Source organism: Elephantulus edwardii, unplaced genomic scaffold (assembly GCF_000299155.1).
Source record: "Elephantulus edwardii isolate Elephantulus edwardi_28Jun2011 unplaced genomic scaffold, EleEdw1.0 scaffold00229, whole genome shotgun sequence".
NCBI lineage: Eukaryota > Metazoa > Chordata > Mammalia > Macroscelidea > Macroscelididae > Elephantulus > Elephantulus edwardii.
In genome coordinates, this window is record NW_006399979.1 from 1,745,026 (window position 1) to 1,768,403 (window position 23,378).

Consider the following 23,378-nt stretch of genomic DNA (forward strand, 5'->3'; position numbering starts at 1 on the left):
TTCCCTTAAATATCAGAGCTTAGGAAACCCTGTCAGGGAGTTATATTTGGTTACATTGGGGTTTTTAGAAATTGAAATTTATAACTTCTCCTGCATGTAACTCTCTTGAAGCTTTCTTGCACTCTACCACATACATTAATAAATTAATTCCGTTTCCCATTTTTCCAGAATTATTAAAATTTCTTCTCTTTTATGGCCCCATTGTTGTGATTTTAGATTTTTAATACATCTTTTATAAGAAAGTCATGTAAAGGATAGAAAATAAATAAATCAATGAGTTCATGCTATAATTGAATCATAATTCAGACTCCGATGTTTTTTCAAAAGGAAACCACTCTTTGTTTTTAATTAATTTTAATGAAGGTTTACAGAGATTTAGGGTTTCCATTCATTCATTGCTGTACTTTTCTCCCTGTCCACCCCTCCCCCCACAGTTCGCTCTTCTCTTCAAAAAGTAAATGAAAAATTCTTTCATTGTTATACACTCCGTCCTCCCAAGTCCCCACCACTACGCTGCCTTCATTCTGGACTCCTGTCATGACAATGATACCTAATCATATATCCCTTTGAAATGGTTCTCTCCCTCATCTGTTTCAATGCAGTGTACATTATTTGTCCCATCTTTCTCAGTCTCCTCCCAACCCCTATGTCAGTCCTTTTTATAACAGTGACATTATGCAGCATTTGTATTTTTGTGACTGAGATATTTCACTCAGCATAATGTCCTCCAGGGCCAACTATTTTGTATATTTCATGAGTTCCTTGTTTTTCAATACAGCATAGTATTCCATTGTGTGAACATACCGCAGCTTATCTAATCCATTCGTTTGTTGATGGGAACTTGGGTTGTTTCCAACGCTTTGCTATTGTGAACAAAGCCACAATAAACATGGGTGTGCATATATCTGCTTGAGGGCAGTTATGCTTTCTGTAGGGTATATTTCCAGTAGCGGAATTGCTGTGTCAAATGGTATTTCTATTTGCAACTTTTTGAGAAAGTGCCATACAACCTTCCATAGTGGTTGCCCCATTTTACACTCCCACCAACAGTGAATAAGGGTTCCAGTTTCTCCACAACCTCGACGGCATTTGTTGATTGCTGTTCTGTTAAATTTTGCTTTTCTTACTGGGGTGAGAGGATATCTCATAGTTGTTTTGATTTGCAAAATCTGAGCATTGCAACGGTTGCATAATCTTTCTGGATCCAATTCTTCTTCTGTAAAATGGGTAAAATAATAATAATGTTGTTGTTATGTACCTTTGAGTTGGGACTGATTTATAGCTGACCCTCTGGTAGGTTTTCAGAGGCAATTAATTGCACAGGAGGAGATTTCCCAGTCTTTTCCCACGGAGAAGCTGGTGCATTTGAACCACGTGCCTTTGGGATTGAAGCACAGCTTCTTGTCACTAGGCCACCAGAGGCCCGTGATTCAAATAACTAGCATATAAGAGTTAAGTGGGGGAAAGTATACAAAGTAATCAGCACAACATATGTTGTTAGCTCCACTTACAATAGAAAGGGTCTTAGTGGAGTGGACTTGCAGGGATACATTGTATAACAATGAAAGAATTTTTCTTTTACTTTTCAGAGAAGAGTGAATTGTGGGGGGAGGTTGGGCAGGGAGAAAAGTCCAACAATGAATGAATAGAAATCCAAAGTCTCTGCAAACTTTCATTAAAATTAATTAAAAAAAGGAAAGGGGGAAAAAAGGGCTCTGCACTTTCATGACTGTTGATAAGTTGAGTTCTTTGGTTACAATCACTGTGTACTTTGAATATTTTCCAAAATGCACTCAACTTTCAGCCCTCAGTTAATATTTGTGACCCAGAGGATTTTCACTAATTCATTTTAAGAAGAAGATTCCTAAACCTTTCTTCTTAGTTTGTATCTGACTGGAAGCTCCACTAAAACCTGTCCACCAAGGACGACCTTACTGGAACACCAAGGGCATAGCTTTCCAGCATTATAACGCAAGCCACCACCATAGTCAGACAGGTTGTAAGCACTGAGTTTAGCTCAAGCAAATTGTTAATAAAGGGGCATTTCTTATCCTTTCCTTGGAAATCTGCTCATTCTCAGAGCTATTAAACCAGTTTTATTTCTTGATGCACTTTGCAGGGTAATAACACTTTACATGGTTGTTGTTTTCTGTTGTGACTTAAAAGAAAAGGAAGCAAAAAAAAAAAAAAAAGAAAAGGAAGCACTTTCTGAAAACTATTTCTCAAGGCTTTTCCTAATCACATGTGTCTCACTATTTATTTTCATGATAATTTCCCCAAACAGTTATTCACACAACCACTGAAAGAAACCATGCACTCATTTAAGCCAACTTTAATTAAAACTGTTTTCTTGTTTGCTAATACCAGCTTAAGATCTATATTTTTTTGGATCCAAATACATTTTCAAATTCATTGTAAGTTATAAATGTTGTTGTTTTTGCCTTCGAGTTGCTTGCGATTCATAGCGAGTCTATGTACACGAGCCCTGAAACCTGCTCTATCCTGTGCCACACCCACTCTCAATTACCTCAGTCACTGCATCAATCCATCTCATTGATGGTTTTCCTCTCTTTCTCCGTCCCTCCACTCTTCCAAGCATGATGGCCCTATCCAAGGACTGGTCCCTCTTTGCAACATGCCCAAACTATGTCAGACGAAGATTCAGAATCCTTGCCTCCAAGGAGCAGGCCAGCTTCGCCCTCTCTAGATATAGATAGCTTCCATATTTTTTCATATTTGCATTGGATTGCATGTTACTGTTGTTGTTATGTGCCATTGAGTCAACCATAACTCATAGAGACACTGTGCACAATAGCTTTAAAACCTGGGTCAATCTCACTGTCTCTGACACACCTAAACCATAACCCCAGTTACTGTCCAGGGTCTCCCTCTCTTGTGCTGTCCCTTGACCCTTCCAAGCATGAAATCCTTCTCCAAGGACTATTTCCTTCTGGTTACATGCCCATAGTGTGTGAGACTGAGCCTTAAAATTCTTGCCTCCATGGAACAGATTGGTTTCACCCTATCCAAGACAGATCTTTAGTTCTCTTGGCAGTCCATGGAATGTTCAATACTCTTCTCCAGCACAACTCAAACACATCAATTCTTCTTCTGTCCTCTTTGGTCATTGTCCAGTCTCTGAGGCATAACAACTAATTGCAAAGACTATGGCCTGGACCAGGTATACTTTAATCTCAATTACTCTGGAGTGATCCCTGACAGGATTTTTTTTCCATGCAATTACACTTTCGATTTCCTGACTGCAAGAGTGTTTATTGTGGAAACAAGGCTAAAATTGTTACCAATCTCAATCTTTTCTCCATCTATCATGATGCTGTTAATTGGTCCAGTGGTTAGAATCATTTTTTTCTTGATATTGAGCTTCAATCCACATTGCAGACTACAGTCTTGACCATCTGTAGCAAATACTTCAGGTCCTCTTCAGTTCCAGTAAGCAAGGTGTTGGATGGATACCAGCATTCACATACATTGTGTTTCATGCATATATTGTTGCTTGCCTTGGAGTTGAGCACAACTCATACTGACCCTAAGAACAAAAGACCTGAAGCCTTTCTATAACTATCAATATTTATCAAAGTTCATAGAGTTTATGGAGGCATGTTGTTTAGGAAGTGGGTGCCACTCCTGTTTCCAAACCTGTCTTAAAATGGGATCTCCACCAAACACTGTCCATCATGGGTTTTGGCATTTGACATTCCAATGGCACAAGATTCAGCATTATTTTACAGTTGAGTTTCAGTCATGTATATTGTGATTTACAGAACTACTCATATACATTGTATTTTATATAATAAATTACTGTTGTTCTATGTCTACTATCATCCTGTCTTTTCAAGTCCCCATTGAATCTTTCCTATTCCTTCACCACAACATCCACCCACTAACCCCTGCTATCCTAGTGATTTCCCTCTTTCTCCTTTGTTTGCACTTTTCTCCCTTTCCCCTTCTCCTTTTGGACATTTATATACATCTTGTTCAGCCATCCTTTTATTTTTACAGTATTGGCCTTTTGCAACATTGGTCCTTTTGAGACTGAGTTAGTTCATCCAGCATAATGCTCTCTGGACTTTCCTATGTTAGGTAGTATTTTTACAAAGTTGTTATTCCTTATACTCTGCACAGTAAATATTCCATTGTATGAATGCACCACAATTTCTCAGTCCATTCGTTTGTTGATGGGCATTTGGGCTGTTTCCATTTTCTTGCTCATGTGAATAATGCTGAGTATTGGTGTACAAATTTCTATTTGTGTCTTAATTCTGCTTTCTTTGACATATATTCCCAGAAGTGGAATAGCTAGATCATATGGCATTTCTATGTTAATCTTTTTGGTGAAATGCCAAACTGCCTTCCAGAGTGGTTGTACCATTTTATAATACAACCAACAGTGTATAAGAGTTTCAGTCTCTTCACATCTTCGCCAACATTTATTGCTTGCTGTCCTGTTAAATTTTGCTATTGATACTGGGTGAGATGATATCTCATTGTGGTTTTTGTGCATTATGCATAACTCTGATTGCTGACATCTCTCTACTTTTAATTCAAATTTTATAGTTTCAGAAAATTGTAGACCTTTTGTGATTTAATGGTATTAAATAGCTTTAAGATAATATAATACAATGTGTACTTTCACTACTTAGTAAATGATTTGGCACATTGTTACTTACATAGCATAGACAGTATTTTATGATTTATTACCAACCAGTTGTAATAATATTTTCAATTGGCAGCACCCTAGGAAAAAATATTTATAAGAGATGCACATAATAAAATTTATAGTGCAGAGGGAAACCTTCCAATGAAGGAGTTATACAGTATTAGTTGTTCTGCTGTGATGATATTATTAATTATGGACAAATTAATGTGATTTGAATTCACAGAAAGAAAGTCACTGAAGGACATAGTGTGGTGTCTTAAATGAGTACTGAAGAACTTATAAGTTTATTTAGTGGCAATAATTTTTAAAGAATTTTCCTAGCCATGGGCCATATGAAATTTTTTATATTAGTTTTTTTCCCTGTGTATCAGGGACTAGATTGTGTTTGTAGTACAGTGGTGTAATAGTTATGATTAGAATAGCAGCAGATATAATAAGAAAAGCAAGGGCTCATGGTCAGGCACTGTGACAATAATAGAAATTAATAACTTTAAATCCACCTGGCCTGCTACGGATCCCTGGATTAAGAAACATTACTAATACCATGTCCTCTACTGTAAACATTTGTAAATCTCCTGTAGTTTGAATTTATCTGCTTGAGAAATGTTTATTAATTATCTTTAGTGAAGATAAGCTCATTGATGCTATTGCTCATACTTATACACTAAATTTCTAAAGTCATATTTTAATAACAGCCAACCCCTTTCACTGTAAATTTTATTCTCTAGATGAAATCACTTATCTTTCTTTGAGGTATACAAACTGCATAAACTAAAATTCTAAAATTTTTCACTTCTAATTTTTAAATAGAGATTTACCTATCTATGTATCTATCTACACATGCATGTCCATTGTTGTTGTTATGTGCTGCCAAGTCAGAACTGATTCATAGCTGACCTCCAGCAAGTTATCAGTGGCAGTAAATTGCACAGAAGTATATTACCCATTTTCTCCCACAGAGCAGCTGGTAGGTTAGACTCGTATATCTTTGGGTTGGCTGCTCAATTCTTTACCACTAGGCCATCAGAGCTTCCTACATAGATACATATGTACATATAATTGCTAATAGATAGAGTCATCAGTCTGTTATAGCTGATTTCAAAGGAGAGGATGAAGGAATTCTATTTTTTTTTTCAGTAAGAAACTAGTTTAACTCACTTCATATTTAATTTTTGTATTTATACTCATTCCAAGTTTCCTACTTCTTTATTATAATTGCATGATAAGAGGTAAAGTTATTTTTCTGTGTTATTATTGGTATGCATATAATTATTCATATACATTGTGTTTCATTCATATATATGTTATGTTCTTTTGAGTCACTGTGACTCATAGTGACCCTATGTACGGCAGCTCTGAAGTCTGCCCTGTCCTGAGACAGTCTCACTGACTCTGACACACCTACCCCCATTGTCCCAGTTACTGTTATCCATCTCATCAAGGTCTTCCTCTCCTGTGCTGTCCCTCCACCCTTCCGAATAAGATGTCCTTCTCTAAGGTCTGGTGCCTTCTGACCAAATGCCCAGAATATGTGAGACAAAGCTTCAAAATCCTAGCCTCCAAGAAGAAACTTGTTTTCATTCTCTCAAAGACAGATCTGTTTTCTTATCAGTCCAAGGTATGTTCAAGACTGTTCTCCAGCACCATAACTCGAAGACATCAATTCTTCTGTTATCCTTAGTCATTGTCTTTGATGCATAGGAAGTAATTGCAAAGACCATGGCCTGGTTAAGGCACACCTTAGTCTACAGACTGACATAATTGCTTTTTAGTACTCTATAAAAGCCCCTAACAGCAGATTTTTCCAATGCAATTCACCTTGATTTCCTCATGGTTGGTGCCAAGAGTTTTGATTGTGGAGCCAAGCAAGTTGTAATTGTTAACAACCTAAATCAATTCTCCGTCTATCATGGTGCTACCAGTTGGCCCAGTGGTGAGTGTCTTTGTCTTCTTGATGTTGAGCTTTAATCCATATTGAAGACTACAGTCTATGCCATTCTGCAGCAAGTGCTTCAGGTCCACAGTGTGGTGGGTTTGTTGTGTTGTTGTGTTTTGTGTTTGCGTTTTACACTTTCCTTCATTGACATTATATTTCATACGATCATTCCCATGCTTTGTGTTTTATAAAATTAATCATTGTTGAATTATGCCCACCATTACCCTGTCTTTTCAGGTCCACTTTGGATCTTTTCCATTTCCTTTACCTCCTCCCAATTTGGTAATTGTGTGACCTCATTTGTCCATTTCCTCTAGGATTCTATATTTGTTTTAGTATAATTTTTTCTAATATTCCATTTTTAATCTTTTTATTTCAGTTGGTTCTGTTGTGACATTGCCCCTTTCATCTCTTGTTCTGACTATTTGTGTCTTTTATTTTCTTTCTTTGTTAGCTTTGCTAGTGGTTTGCCAGTTTTCTTGATCTTTCAAAGAACCAACTCCTAGTTTTGTTTATGGTTACAATTGTTTTTTCTGTTTTCGATTTCATTTAATTCTGCCCTCCTTTTATAATTTCTATTTGGTTTCTGTTTTTTTTTTTTTAATAGGGTATCAGGGTTTCTTGCTTTCTTTTTCAATTTGTTGGAGATGTTAGGTTAAAACATCAATGATCTTTTTTTTCTTGCCTTTTGATGTGTTTGCTTATTGCTATAAAATGACCTTTAATTACTCTTTGACTGCTTCCCATAGGTTTTGGTAAATTGTATTTTCATTGTCATTTGTTCCAGGTAACGTTCTTATTTCTTCTATTACTCATTCATGTTCAAGCAAGGTGTTTTTCAGCTTCCAAATACATAGTTTTTTTTCCTCATTTATCCTCTTGTTATTTATTTCTAACTTTGCAGCATTATGGTCTGAGAAGATGCTTTCTATTATTTCTATGTTTTTAAATTCATTGATGCTTACCTTGTGACCTAAAATATGATCTATTCAGGAGAACGTTACCTGCACATTGAAGAAGAAGATGTACTATGATTTTGGGGGGTGCATTATCCTCTATATATTTATGAGATTGTGTTGATTTATTGTTTGGTTTAATTCTTCAGCATCTTTGTTGAGTTTATTTCTGGTAGTCCTATCTTCTTGAGAATGGTGTAGTGAAGTTTCCTACGACTATAGTGGTGTTGTCTATTTCTTTTTCAGTTTTGTTAGTTTGCTTTGTGTATTTTGCCTCTATCATTTGGTGCAGTGTCAGTGGGGTAGATGCAGCCTCGTGAACCTGGAAGAGACACAGGTGGAGAGCGTGGGGACATTTGTGGCTTTCTTTCTGCCTCAAGTGCGTGGCCACTGTATGGACTTGCTGGATGGATTGGGGGTCTCTGGCCCAGAGTTTGCTAGCGTTTGGGCGTGTTGGATGGTAAAATACTGTAGGGAGGGCCACAGGCTCTCGGGCCTGTTTTAAATTGTTGTTGGTCAAACATTCTTCTAGATCCTATAGCCCTGGTTTGTCCACTTGCCATACAGATGTAACTTGTGGTCGCTGTGAAGCGGAACACTGTGACACTGATGTATCAAATGCGATAATGGTTACCCGTGGTGGATGGTGTTTGGTGGAGCTCCTTGATTAAAACAAGCTTGGAAGCAGGAGTGGCATCCACTTCCGTAAATAGCTTGCCTCCGGAGACCCTGTGAACTGGGAGAAAGGATGAAAGTCACACACAAGTGTCGAGGACTTTTGTTCATAGGGTTGCTATGAGTCACCTACGACTTGTAGGGGCACTTATCAACAACAACAGCATCATTTGGTGCATAGATATGTATTATTTTATGTCCTCTTGTTCTACTGACCCTTTAAGCATTATTTAGTGACCTTTTTATCCTTTGTGATGGTTTTTGCATTGGAGTCTCTTTTATCAGAGATTACTATGACTACTCCTGCTATTTTCTGGTTACCACTTGCTTGGTATATTTTTTCCCCCATCCATTTATTTTTAGTCCTTGTTTATCTCCACTTTTCAGGTGTGTCACTTGTAGATAGCATATTGATTTTTTTTTTAATCCAATGTGCTACTCTCTTTTTCTCTTCAGTGGTGCATTTAAACCATTCACATTCAGTATAATTATTGAAAGGTTAGATTTTATTACTACCACTTTGTTGAGTTCTCTTTGATGTTGTTGCTGGTTACTTTTGTCCATCCTTCTTTGTGCCACACCTCTGTAAGAAGGTTGTTTCTCAGTGTTACCTGCAATGCTGGTCTTATTTTTACAAACTCCCTTAGGTTCTGTTTTCTGAGAATATCTGATCTCTCCTTCATATTTGATGGACAGTTTTGCTGGGTACAATATTCTTGGTTGATAGTTTTATTCCTTGAGTGTTTGATATATATCATCCCACTGGCTTCTTGCTCACATGGTCTCTGCTGAGAAATCTGCATGTAATCTTATTTGCTCTTCCTTATAGAGAGAGTTTTCAGAAGTTTTGTTTCTCCCTAGCTGCTTTCAGAATTCTCTTCTTATCTTTGGTTCTGGCAAATTTTACTTGCCATATATGCCTTAGTGTTTTTCTTTTGGGGTTTACTCTATATGGTATTCACTCTTCTTCTTGAATATATATTCTCTCATTCTTCATTACGCCTGGAAAGTTTTTTTCTAGTAATTCTTCCACAACTTTCTCAGGGTCTTTACTTACTTCTTCCTGTTCTAGGATTCTGATAATACACATGCAATTTCTCTTGATGGTATCCCATATTATTCTTAGGATTTTTTCCTTTTCCTTCCTTTTTGATTCTGCTTTTTGTTCTAGCAGATCAGTGGTGACAATTTTATCTTCTATTTTGCTGCTTCTGTGTTCCAGCTCTTCAACTCTTTCTATGTCCTACCAACATGTTGCCAGCATCTGAAACACTGGTCCTCATATTCTTGATTGTGGTTTTTGTTTTTCCAGAGCCTTTAATGCCTCGTTTGTTTGATCTGCATTGTCTTGGATTGAGTTTTGGGGTTTGTTTGTTTGTTTGTTTTAAGTTCCTCTTAGCTTTTGCTTGCAGATTCCTGTAATTCTTCAAGTTTGTCTTTTACCCATTTAAAATTCAATCATTATTCTTTTAAATTCTATGTCAGAAATTTCCATCAGATATTCATGCTTCAGGAAATCCATTGATACTGTGTCACTTTTTGGGGGTGACATCTTCTTTTGGGTTTGTGTAGGGTGTGATGTAGTCTTTTTCTTCCATGACATTAATATGATAGAGTTTTTCATGCCTGAGGCCTTAGTAGGCTCTTGGTCTGAAATCCTTGGCTCAGGAAGTCACTGCTCCAGAGGAGGATGGGGTAGCTATCCTGCTTGAGTTTCTCTTTGAACTTTTGACCTAAAGGAAGACTTACTTTAGTTAGGGAGAGATAAGATCTGTGAATTAGCAGTCTTCTCTATCAGGCAATTACTGCAACCAGGTGCTTCCAAAGCATCCAGGGGCTAAAGGCAGCTTGGGCTCTGGGAGGGGATAAGAAATGGCTTCACTTGTGATACTGGTGTCCTTGGAGCAGTTCAGAGGGGCAACAGTGGGTCATCCTCCAGGTGATGGGGCCGGTGTTTCCTGGCAGTGGGGCTAGATCCTCCAGTTGGCAGGTTCAGGGGTCCAGGTGTCAAAGCTGGAGCTTCCAGATGAAGGAGCTGGGGAGTCACCAGGATTTGGGGCTGTAGTCTAGTGCTCCAGGCAGAAGAGCAGTCTAGGCCACATTAAGAAGTTTTTGAGACAGGTATCTAGTTAATAAATTGGAACAGATCTGTGATGCTGCCACAGAGCCTCTTGTTATATGCAGTCAAGTTGACAGCAACTCATAGTGACCTATGTACAACAACTCTGAACCCTACTCTATCCTGAGCCTATCTCACTGTCTCCAGCACCCATAACCTCAGTTACTGTATAAATCTACCTTATTCAGGGTCTTCCTAACTTGTGCCATCCCTTTATCCTTTCAAGAATGATGTCCTTCTCCAAGAACTAGTCCCTCCTTTCACATGGCCAAAGAGTGTGAGACAGAGCTCCAAAATTTTTGCCTCCAAGGAACAATGTGGTTTCACCCTCTCTAGTACTGTAGTCTTCAATATGGATTAAAACTCAATATCAAGTAGACAAAGATTCTCGCTATTGGGCCAATTGGCAACACCATAATAGGTGGAGAAGAGATTGAGGTTGTTAGCAATTACAGCTTGCTTGGATCCACAATCAAAACTTTAAACACCAGCAGTCAAGAAATCAATAGATTATTTGCATTGGGAAAATCTGCTGTCATGGACCTCTCCAGAGTGATGAAGAGGAACAATGCCAGTCTGGATACAAAGGTGCACCTTATACAGGCCATGGTCTTCTCAATTACTTGTTATGCTTCAGAATTGGACAATGAGTAAGGATGACAGAAGAAGAATAGATGCCTTTGAGTTGTGGTGCTGGAGGAGTCTTAAACTTATTATGTACTGCAAAGAAAACAAATCGGTCTGTCTTGGATAAGGTGAAACCAAGTCTGTCCTTAGAGGCTAGGATTTTGAAGCTCTGCTTCACTTACTTTGGCCATGTGGACAGGAGAGATTGGTCCTTGGAGAAAGAAATCATGCTCACAGGGATAGATGGACAACTCAGGAGAGGAAGACGCCAGATGAGATGGATTGATACAGTAACTGGGGCAATGGAGGTTGGTGTGTTGGAGTTAGTGAGACTGGCTCAGGACAGGGAAGGGATCAGAGATGCTGTACATAGGGTGACTCAAAGGCGCATAACAACAATAATGTACTATGACAGGTTTGGAAGCAGGAGTGGCATCCATTTCCTAAACAATATGCCTCCATAAACTCTATGAACTTTGATAAATGTCTATGGTTGTAGAAGCGCTTTGGGTCTTTTGATCATGGGGTTGCTATGAGTCGTGCTCGACTCAAAGGTAATCAACAAAAACAGTACAGACTTGTTTGTTCTCTTAGCAGTCTATGGTATGTCCAGTACTCTTTTCCAGCACAACAATTCAAAGGCGTTAATTCTTCTTTTGTCATCCTTACTCGTTGTCCAGCTTTCTGATGCATAGCAAGTAATTACAAAGACCATGGCCTATATTAGGCACACTCTTATTCTCTAGACCGACATTGTGCTTTTTAGCATTGTGGAGAGGTTCCTGAGAGTAGATTTTCCCGGTTCAATTTGTCTTTTGATATCCAAGATCCATCTGACTGCTGGTATTAAGAGTGTTGATTATGGACCCAAGGAAGCTATCTCCTCTTCAACTATTATGGTGCTGCCAGTTGGCCCACTGGTGATAATCTTTGTATTCTTGATTTTGAGCTACAATCCATATTAAAAACTGCAATCCTTGACCTTTTTCAGCAAACATTTAAGGTTCTTCTCAGTTTCAGTGAGCAAGGTTCTGTCTTCTGCATAGGGCAAGTTATTGATGAATTTCCCGCTAATCCTGATGCCACATTCCTTCTCATAAAGTCGAGCTTCCTGAATGATCTGTTCCTCATATAAATGGAAAATGTTTGGAGACAGAACATATCCCTGATGAATTCTTTTCCTGATTTTGAACTGTGCAATGTTTACTTGCTCTGTTCTGATGACTCTTTCCAGGCCCAAGTAGAGGTTCCACATGAACACAATCAGGTGTCCTGGGATTCCAATTCTTAAGGTTAACCACAATTTATTGTGACCCACACGGTCAAATTCCTTTGCATAATCAGTGAAATACAAATGGATATTCCTCTGGTACTCTGCTTTCAGCCAAGATCCATCTGACATTGGCTATGGTGTCTCTGCTGCTATGGTCTCTTCTAAACACAGGTTATATTTCTGGTAGTTCTTGTATACATACAGTACTCTTTTAGTTGTTTTTGGATAATCTTCAGCAAGATTTTGCTTGAGTATGAAATTAGTGATATAGTTCTATAATTTCCACACTCTGTTGGATCACCTGTTTGTTGGAATGGGAATAAATATGGATCTCTTCTAGTCAACCAGGCAGCTGTCCTTTAGATTTCTTGGCACAACCTGGTGAGTGGGCCCTAGGCTATATTTGTTTGTTAAAATATGTCAATTGGTATTCCATCAATTACTGGGGCCTTGTTTTTTGCCAATTCTTTCTGAACAGCTTGAATTTACTCCTTTATCGGTATTGTCCCTTTTTATCATCTTTCATGAAATTATTTTATCCATCAATTATTTGGGGGACAGTGACTCAGTATACTTCTTTTAAAAAAATTTTTATACTGGTTTACTTACAAAGTTTGTATACGTTGTGTTTCACACTGAATATTCCCCCTTTCCTTTACCAACTCCTCCGTCCACCTATCAAATAGTGCAAGCCTATGGTTAAGTTTCCTCCCCTGCCCAGCCCATCCTCACCCTTCTGCCCCCCCTTCCATCCTTAGATCCTTGTACTCACTCTATAATAATAAATTCTGGTCTTACACAGAATTTGTCCTTATGGGACTGAGTTAGTTCACTTAGCATAATGCTTTTCAGTACCTCCCATTTAGGTCATAATTACAAAATCATTGCTCCTCCATTGTGTGAATGGACCATAATTTCTCAATTCATCACATTGTGGTTGGACATTTGGGCTGTTCTCATGTTCTTGCTATGGTAATAATGCTGATATGAACATTGGTGTATAAGTCTACATTTGTTCCTTGGTTCTCATTTTCTCAGGGTATATTCCAAGTGGTGGAATAGCTGGGTCATATGGAATTTCTATATTCAGCTTTTTGAGGAAACACCAAACTGCCTTCCAGAGTGGTTGTACCATTTTACCATCCCATCAACAATGTATAAGAGTTCATATCTCAACAAATCTTCTCCAACGTTTTTTACTTGCTGCCTTGTTAAACTTTGTTACCACTACTGGGGGCGGGGGGGGGGGGAGTGTCAATAACTCATTGTGGTTTTGATTTGCATATCTCTTATTGCTAGTGATTTTGAACATTTCTTTGTGTGTCTGTTGGCCTTCTGAATATCTTCCTCTCTGAAGAGTTTTTTCATGTCTCTTCCCATTTTGTGATTAGATTATTAGTCTTTTTCTTGTGCAGGCCCAGGAGTATTCTGTAACTTCATTATGAGATCCTTGTCTGAGATGGTATTGCCAAATGTTTGCTCCCAGTCAGTAGGATTTCTTTTTACCCTGTTAGAATAAGTTTTTGATGAGAGATTTTAATTTTTCAAGGAGCTCGAATGGGAAATTGTTAATTGTGGAAAGAGACCACAAATAAGAAAAGCAAAAACAAAATGAAGAAAAACAAAAATGAAATGGGAGGCATAACACTCCCTGACCTTAAAACCTACTACACAGCAGTAGTAATCAAAACAGAATGACATTGGTACAATGACAGGCATGTAGACAATGAAACAGAATTGAGAATCCAGAAATGAACCCACCTATCTACAGTCAACTGATATTCGACAAGAAAATAAAACTTGATGGGGAAATTACAACCTCTTCAACAAATAGTGTTGGCAATACTGGACTGCTACCAGCAGAAAGATGAAAGAGGATCCAAATCTCATACCATACACAAAAATCAACTCAAGGTGGATCAGAAACCTGGAAATAAAGCCCCACCCCATAAAGTTCATAAGAGACAAACTGGGATCAAGCTTAGAAGACCTAGTCTATGGTATAAAGAGACTGCCAAATTCAGCCAGAAATGCAAAAGCTGAAGAGGATTACATTGATGAATGGTACCTTCTAAAGAGTAAATCTCTGTGCTCATGAAAAACATTTAGGATGAAAAGAAAACTTGCTGACTGGGAACAAACATTTGGCAATTCCATCTTCTTTTGATGGTTCCTGGATCATTCAATGTTCTGCCCAGAGCATCCTTAAGTATTGTAACTTGAGGCTTGAATTTGCTCTTCAGTTTCTTCACCTTAAGAAATGCAGAACAACTTTGTCCATTTTGATTTTCTGAATCCTGCTCTTTGCATTGTAATACTTTGCTTTGTCTTCCTGAGCTGACAAAAATTCCTTTGAATAACAGATCCAAACTCTGTCCTGTCCTGTCCTCATGATCTCTGACACACTTGAGCCCCTTGCTGCAGTCACTGTGTCAATCCATTTTTTTATGATCTTCCTCTGTTTTATTGACCCTCTACCTTTCCAAAAGTCAATGATGTCCCGAGTCAAGGAATAGCCTCTCCTAATGGCTTAAAGTATATGAGATGAAACTTTGCCATCCTTGCCTCCACGGAGCACTCTGACTGCACTTTCCCAAGATATATCTAGGCCCAGGGCCTATTATATATTTAATGGTCAATAAATAGTAAATGTTATAAGATTTCTGTTACATTGTTGCTACAACAATAACACTTGACACTGCTGTCATCTAGGCGTAATTCTACACAAGAACTATTTTCATTAGAGGCTTGCCCCATTTTGCTTTATATTTCTCAACAATCATGTAGAATAGTGTTTATTTGCTGTGGAGTTCACAGTTTTATGTGGCCTGCTCAGCTGGAGAATGGGGCCATCTTCATTAGATAGTAGAGTAGGAGCTTGTTTTAGAAAATACTGTTGTGGAAAATTAGTGCACATATAACAATAACTCTAAGCAAAGTTTGATGTCTCAATTAATGTAATAACAGAAACAGGGTCACTTGGACCTAATAGGAATCCTTGTCATTGTGGGTGTGATATACTAAGTATCTTCTCATGAAGAGGGAAGGGTCAACAGTGACATAGTTTTTTTTTTTTTTAATGAACGTTTACATAGATTTTGGATTTCAATTCATTCATTGTTGCATTTTTCTCCCTGCTCACCCCTCTCCCCCTCCCCAGTTCACTCTTCTTTTTGAAAAGTAAAAGAAAAATTCTCTCATTGGTATACAATCCCCCCAACCCCAGTACACTCCACTATGCAATCTTCATTCTGGACTCTTGTCATAACCATAATACCCAATATATCACTTTTAAACTGTTCTCTCCCTCATTTGTTTCAATGCAGTATGCATAATTTATCCAATATTTCTCAGTCTCACCCCAACCCTGATGTCAGTCCCATTTTATAAGTGGCACTATGCAGTATTTGTCCTTATGTGACTGAGATACTTCACTCAGCATAATGTCCTCCAGGGTCACCCATTTTGAATAATATTTCATGAGTTCCTTGTTTTTCAATGCAGCGTAGTATTCCATTGTGTGAATACACCAGAGCTTCTCTATCCATTCGTTTGTTGATGGGCACATAGGTTGTTTCCAACTCATTGCTATTGTGAACAAAGCCACAATAAACATGATATTTTTAAATATAAGGAATGTGGAAAAGTAATTAGCTAGTCTCATTTCTTACTGAATAGATAAGAAATTATCCTGGTGCTTTTGAACATACAGATGTGGGAGAACCTCTGGTGAATTCTTAAACCTCACAAGTCATACCAAATTTTCATAAGAAAGAGTAATTTTATGGATATAAAGAATGTGGAAAAATTTTCAGATAGTTCTATTCTTTTAAAACATGTCTTAGAGTGATACTAAAAAGAAACACTATATGCTCAAATGACATTGAACAAGTTTCATCCCTTATTTTTATTATCTATGTTATAATTATTTTCTATGTTGTAATTTCTTATTTTCACTTAAAAAATTCATTATTCATTCATTGTTGCACATTTTCTTCTCTCTCCTTTCCTTCTCCCTCCCCCAGTATGTTGTGATTATTAGGGAGGTGAGCTGCTAACTAAAAGGCCACACCTCTGTAAGGTTTAATTAATTCAACACCAACTATGGGGAAGAAAGATGAGCAACTTCCTCCAGCATGATTTACAACCTCATAAACTTGCTGGAGAGTCAACTATGAGGTAGTTCTAAACCAAGAGCAGTGCTCTTTGCCAATTTAATTTTTTTTAAATATGAAAGGAAATTCTTGTCTGATAAACCATCTCTGAATCAGATTGTAGGGAAATTTCAGTAGTGCTTTCCATATTTTCAGAGGCATTCTCACTTATGTATGTGTGAAAGTCTTCCTTGGTTAATCTTACTGAAATTTGTGATCACACTACTGACATATTCTATAAATAGGAGTACCTGAGTTTTGCACAGTGTAATATCATTGTGTGGTGATATTATTGCTAATTGAAATGGGTGTACCTGAGTGTATGTCTATCCCCCCTCCCAATTCTTAGCTAAGTGAAATATTAAAGAATGCATTCCTACAAAGCTTCCCACATTTCACCCCAAAAAATCTGACCCCTCTGGTTAAACTCTGAAATTGTAAACCTTATGTTAGATTCCCTATTTTAATCATTTACCTCATTGTGCATTACAAAGATCATTCTATGAAAGAAATTTTATACAAATCAGAAATAAAATACCTTATACTATATAAAAATAAGGCAGATATTCAGGTGATTTAATATTTTCTCATCAATTTTCTAAACCTTCACTATATTTTAACGTATTATTTCAATCTTGATTTAGATGTAATCTACTTCCTTGTGATTAACTGCCTCTAAAAACCCGCCAGAGGGTCAGCTATGGGTCTGTTCCAACTCAACGGTACACAATAACAACAACAACAACAATGTAATTCTTGTTTAATTACTTTTAGATACAGAGGCATATTTAAGGTATTGTACTACCACAAAACCTCTTGAGTATCAGAGATATCGTTGCAAAAGTCAGATGGACCCTGGGTAAAAGCAAAAAAATATATATTCTTTATAGGTAAGCAGAGGAATATATGTTTGTACTTCATTGATGTTGCAAAGACATTTGACTGTGTGGATCATAACAATTATGGGTAACACTGAGAAAAATGGAAAACTCAGAACACTTAATTGTTCATGTGCAACCTATACTTAGACCAAGAGGCTCTTGTGTGAACAGAGCAAAGATTACATGTTTAAAATTAAGAAAGGTGTGCTTGCATCTTTTCTTCAAACCTACACTATCTGTATACTGAGCAATTTTTTGAGAAGTGGACTCTATGAAGAAGGATGTGTCATCAGGATTGCAGGAAGAATCTTCATTGTGCAGATGTCACAACCTTGCTTGTTGAAAGTGAGGACTTGAAGCACTTGTTGCAGAAGTTCATACTGTAGCCTCAATATGAATGGGATTGCAATATTAATTAAAAAATTCTCACCTGGATCAATAAGCAACAGCATGATAAATGGAGAGAAGATTGAAACTGTCAATGATTACCATCTTGCTTGGATCCATAATCTGTACACCTGGTACCAGCAGTCAGGAAATCAGGAGACATATTGCACCAGGAAAGTCTGCAGTCAGGGACTTTTCTAATCACTGAGGAATAATGATGTTAGTTTGAGGACTAAGGTGTGCCTGATTCAGGCCATGCCATTTTCAATCACTTACTATGATTCTGAGAGCTGAACAATGAATAAGGATGACAGAAAAAAATTGGTGCCTTTGAACTTTGGTATTGAAGAAGAGTCCATATATATCCCATGGACAGCCAAAAGAACAGATATGTCTTAGAGAAGGTGCAGTGCAGTCAGAGTGCTCCTTGAAGGCAAAGATGATAAATCTTTGTCTCATATACGTTAGGCATATTGCCAGGAAAGGCTATTTCTGAGAGACATCATACTTCAGAAGGTGAAGGGACAGTGAATGAGATGAAGTCCCTCAAACAGGTGGATTAAGACAGTACTGCTCGCAATGGACTCAAATGTGTCAGAGATTGTGGAGATGGCACAAGATAGGACAGGGTTCAAATCTGTTGTTCATAGGATCACTAAGTCATACTTGACCCAACAGCCCTAATAACAATAACCTCTTGAAATTACCTCTTGAAAAGACTTGCTTTTTAACATCTTCAATAATATCTAAAATTATACTAATTTACAAATGTATCAACATTCGTATAAAAAGTTATAGTCAATGAACAATTAGACATTTTGTGCATTGTAATTGATGTTGGAGAACAGTGCATGTAGATTATTAATTGGGGGAAAACCCCAATAAAGTTTGTAAATTTCTTTCAAATCACAATAAAAAATGTTATCAACCTTACGATTACAATTTATACTCTTTTTAGTCTTAAGATCCTTCAGAAATAAATCTGTAATACTAGAAACAAGGTATTTCCTTGTCAAGAAACAGTGAGCCTGTACCAGATCCAAGGTAATCTAAAGAAACCTTTGCTGTCATTTTATAGTAATTGCATTTGATGTTCTCAGATTACTGTTGAATACATTCACCCAACAAATATTTAATGAATTAATTTTATGTGCCAATTACTGTGATAGCCTCAGGAAGATAATAATTTGCATTCCAAACCTTTGAAGAAGCCACAAATAATGTGGACATTTAGGAATGGAACAAACAATATGTGCTAAAATGAAACTATAGAGAAAGATGAGAGTCAACACTATTCCCAAAATGCTTGCTTTTCATAAGTAAATAGCTTTTAAGAATACTATTTTCATTTGTAGACATAATTACTTTTGAGTTTACATTTAAAATATTCATTGTAGTCTTAGGTACGACACTACATTGGAAATCTTTGTACAATGTTAGTGCCCTTTAAACTACAAAATGAATTCACTGATTAAAACATTTGCTTATTAAAATAAGAATTTAGGAAGAAATTTAATTAACAATCACTTTATTTTGACTATGTATTTAAAAATGACACTGATTAGCAAAATTCTAGTACATTCTCTTAGTTAGCTATCTAGCTAGAGTTTGGATTAGAATAAAAATTTTATTTCCTTTAGTCTGTACTTTCATTTTTAACTGTTAGAAACCATTATTATATGTGAAATATAAAGTAATACATTTCAAGAAATATTGACGAACTAGTTTCAAATTCACCAGATATAAACAATGATTTAATATAAGAATTATTTGAAATAACATTTAAAATAATTAGAATGGATAATTACTGACAGTCACAAATTTTTTTTTGGTTAATATTAAAGAATAAAGAATGTTGATACAGACCTGGCAAGCACCCTAAATTTTACATTTCTTTAATTTGGTAAAATGAACAAACATACAACACGTAACTTGAGGAGGGTATGTAATAAATGTCTGTGAGTTATTAAGGAAATCTTGCGAAACGCTTCAAATAAGAACTGACTGAGTTGAGGCCTAATTCAATCAAGTAATGCATATCATAACTAATTTATACCAAAGCAACTAACTAGATGTTTGAAATCCATGAAGGATATAGACAGAGTTTGCCTTGCAAAAAGACTTTGGATTCATAGCTCCGAGGTTAAACTGATACTCTGAAGAGTGTTCCTCAGGTATGCTATGATGTTTACAATGCACCACACATCTGTGTAAGTAGTCCCAGTTGCTGTTGGGTTGTACTCCAAAAGTTTGTTGATCTTTCTTTTGTTGGAGCCTCCAGTTGACACAATGTGATTCACAGGTTTTAAACCTCAGGCTTTCCCACAAAGTTTATTGAATGAAGTTCATCTGAAAGGTAATCATGTATTTTTTAACTACCCATTAAGTAGATTAAGCAATGATTATCTGGGAAAAGACCATTAAAGTCCTAATTTGAAGTGTCAGCATCATAGCTGACATACCTAAACAGTGGAAGCAGCTCCAAGCCAGACTGGTAGATTTTATAGCTGGGAATGGAGGCTGCTGGGACAGAAAGACAGGAGAGAGACAGACAAACGGAAAAGTAAAATCTATCTATAATGCTATAAGCTTTCTGTTTGACTGTTAAGTTCTTTGACGGTTCAAATAATGTGTTGTCTTTGAAAAGATTTTTTTTATTAAATTTTATTAGTTTTAATGAACATTTACAGAGATTTTGGGCTTTCATTCATTCATTGTTGCACTGTTTTCTCCACCCTCCTCTCCAGTTCATTCTTCTTTCCTCCCCCATGTCTGTTTTAATTGCCCAATTGCCACAGTGCTTGTCAAAGCCAGTTCTGATTAATCTCCTTTGTCAGTGTGTCCCTTGCCATTCCCTATCTCTCCTCCCTAAGAGAGACTTCACCCTGATTCATAAGGAAAAGGGGATGGCGTATTCTCTTAGCTACTTCCTGCTGAAAAGGGACACTGTGGGTTTCAGGGTGAAGGTCTTCTCTCACTACTCTAAAGGGCCCCTTTGGCAGTAGGAAACACATAGACTATTATGGAGATTGGTTTTGGAATTTAGATGCACTGTTATCAGTTGTGCTTAGCCGTACATGCTCATATCCTTGAAGATGTATCATGGAAGTGTTGCAGCCTTCAAACTGCAAAGCAGCAAGATGTTCTTCCTTTATCTTGAGTTTCAGCTCATTTTTCCTTTGCATCTCAGCGATTTCCTCTGGGGTGGCTAGTACAGGTGATGATTCTGCTACAGGTGGTGATTTACCAGAATTGCTGAGTCAACCCGAGGGCAGGTCAGTAGTGATGCAGCTCCCGCCGGCTGTAGTGCATCTTTTTACCACTAAGCATAGTAGAGTTCCTCCAGCAATTGGGTGATGAGACTATCCACGTTCAGCTCCCCGTCCGCCATCTTGTCGGCACTCGATTCCGTCTTTGAAAATATTTAATCAGAGTTTTGCTAAATGCTACAAGCACTCACACTTTCTCACTGCCATCGAGTCAGAATCACCTTATGGCTGACCCTCCAATAGTGGGTTTTCAGAGGTTAGAAGAGACCGAGATAGTCCACCTTTCTCCAGCAGAGCCACCAGGAAGGTACAACCTTTGAGTTAGCAGCACAGCTTCATAAGGGTTAATCCTCCAGAGCTTTCTTGAAAAAACAAAGGTTTAAAAAGATGACCACTGCAATTTTCTCAGTAGTGGTTAAAGTTATTAATGTATCACTCATTACAGGAATAATTCAATAGCTTGATCTGCATCCATGAACTAAAAACAAGTGCCTATTTGAGAAAGCTTCAGATGTTAGATGTAAAAGCATCACAAGGAATGTAATAAATGATCAGTAAATATTAACTACTGCTATTGTTGTCAAACAATAATATCAACACAGAGAAAGAGAGATCAGCTGGCCCAGTGGACAGAAAGCGATGATACCAAGCCAAAGGTGGGTGACTTTTAATCCGCGGCCCTCGGGCCTGTCTTTTATTGCTTTTGTTCAGACGTTCCTCTAGGTGGTATAGCCCTGGTGTTCAAGTTGCCGTACCGCAGTCACTTGTGGTTGCTGTGAGGCTGAACACTGTGACACTGATGTGTCAAATGCATTAATGGTTGGCTATCCAATGTGGACAGAGAGTGGGGTGGAGCTCCCCGATTAAAAGAAGCTTGGAAGGAGGAGTGGCATCCATTTCCATAATAGCTTGCCTCTGGAAACCCTATGAACCTGGAGAGAGGATGAAAGGCACCCAAGTGTTGAGGACTCTCCTTCATAGGGTTGCTATGAGATGACTGCAACTTGACAGCACTTAACAACAACAACAACATTGCTGTCAATTATTTCATCTTGCTTGAATCAACAATCAATACTGTTTATACCAGCAGTCAGGAAATCAGAAGATATATTGCATTGAGAAATCTGCTGTCAGAGACCTTTCTAAAATACTGAGGAGCAATGAAGTCAATTTGAAGACTAAGGTGCATCATGTTCAAGCCATGGTCTTTTCAATCTCCTGCTATGAATCAGGACGGTGAATAAGGATGACAGAAGAATAATTGACATCTTTGAGTTGTTTCCTGGAGAATACTTATAACGCATGGACCGCTAAAAGATCAAACAGATATGTCTTGGAGAAAGTGCACCCAGAGAGATCAATATATCCATTTCCTAAACAACATGTCCCCGTTAAGTCTATGAACTTTGATAAATGTTGATAGTTGTACAGAGGCTTCAGGCCTTTTGTCCATAGGGTCATTATGAGTTATGAGTTATGCATGACTTGAAGACAATCAACAGCAACAATAACATATCAATTCTCTAGTTAGTGCCCTTTGTTGTTGTTGTTGTTATGTGCTGTCGAGTCACTTGCAAGTCATAGCGACCCTATGTATAACAGCCCTAAACTCTGCTCTGTCCTGTGACAGCCACACTGTCTCCAATACACCCATCCCTATTACCCCAGTCACTGAATCAATCCACCTAATAGAGGGCCTTCCCCTCCTGAGCTGTCCCTCCACTTTACCAAGCATGATGTCCCTCGCCTCCTTACAACATGTCCAAAGTATGTTAGACGAAGACTCAGAATCCTTGCCTCCAAGGAGCCACCTGGTTTAACCCTCTCCAGCATGAATCTGTTTGTTTTCCTAGCAGTCAATGGTACCCTCAATGCTCTTCTCCAGCACCACAGCTTAAAGGCATCAATTCTCCTTCTATCCTTCCTAGTCATTGTCCAACTCTGTGATGCATAACAAGTGATTGCAAAGATCATGGCCTGTATCAGACACACCTTAGTCTCCAGAAATATACCATTGCTCTTCAGTACTTTGGAGAGGACCCTAACAGCAGACTTTCCCATGGCAATACGTCTTTTAATTTCCTCGCTACTGGTGCCAAGAGTATTGACCATGGAGCCAAGCAAACGGGAGCTGTGAACAATTTCAATCTCTTCACCATCCATCCTGATGCTGCCAATTGGTCCAGCGGTGAGAATCTTTGTCTTCTTGACATTGAACCTCAATCCATATTGAAGGCAGCAGTACCTGACCCTCTGCAGCAAGCGCTTCAGGTCCTCCTCAGTTTCAGCAAGCAGGATTGTGTCATCTACATAATGCAGATTGTTGATAGATCTTCCACCAATCCTGACACCACATTTCTCCTTATAGAGCCCAGCCTCCTGGATAATCTGTTCTGCATACAGGTTGAAAAGGTATGGAGACA